Source organism: Schistocerca piceifrons, chromosome X (assembly GCF_021461385.2).
Source record: "Schistocerca piceifrons isolate TAMUIC-IGC-003096 chromosome X, iqSchPice1.1, whole genome shotgun sequence".
In the NCBI taxonomy this organism is placed as follows: domain Eukaryota; kingdom Metazoa; phylum Arthropoda; class Insecta; order Orthoptera; family Acrididae; genus Schistocerca; species Schistocerca piceifrons.
The window spans coordinates 656,927,610-656,928,277 of NC_060149.1; positions in this window are offsets into that span (position 1 = coordinate 656,927,610).

Below are 668 nucleotides of genomic sequence, written 5' to 3' on the forward strand. Positions count from 1 at the left end.
TCGACATATTTCGGAACTATATAAAGTGGCACACACTCTTGCTATATCTACATCTACACACGTACTCCGCTAGCCACTAAGGGGTATGTGGCGGAGGGCAAAAATCGCGCCAAAGTCATATTTCCCCCAGTCTGTTACACTCGCGGATCGTACGAGGGAAAAACGACCGTCTGAACGCCTCAGTACGAGCTCTAATTTCCCTTATCTTTGAATGCTGATCTTTGCGCGATTTGAAAGTTGGTGGTAATAATATATGCTGTACATCCTCGGTGAGGATCGGATCTCGGAATTTAGTGTGCAGCCCCTTCCGCTTAGCGCGCCATCTATCTGGAAGTGTGTCCCACTTGAAACTTTCTATGTGATTTGTAATGCTCTCGCGATGGCTAAATGTACCAGTCACGAATCTTGCCGCTCTTGTTAGGACCTTCTCAATCTCTCGAATCAGACCCGACTGGTAAGGGTCCCATACAGACGAACAATACACTGAGACTGGACGAACTAACGCATTTTAGGCTATTTCCTTTGTTGAAGGACTGCATCGCTTTTGGATTCTACCAATAAACCGCAATCTAGAGTACGCCTTACCCGTTATTTGTGTAATCTGATCATTCCATTTGAGATCATTTCAAATAGTCATACCCAGATACTTGGCGAATGTTACCGCTTCC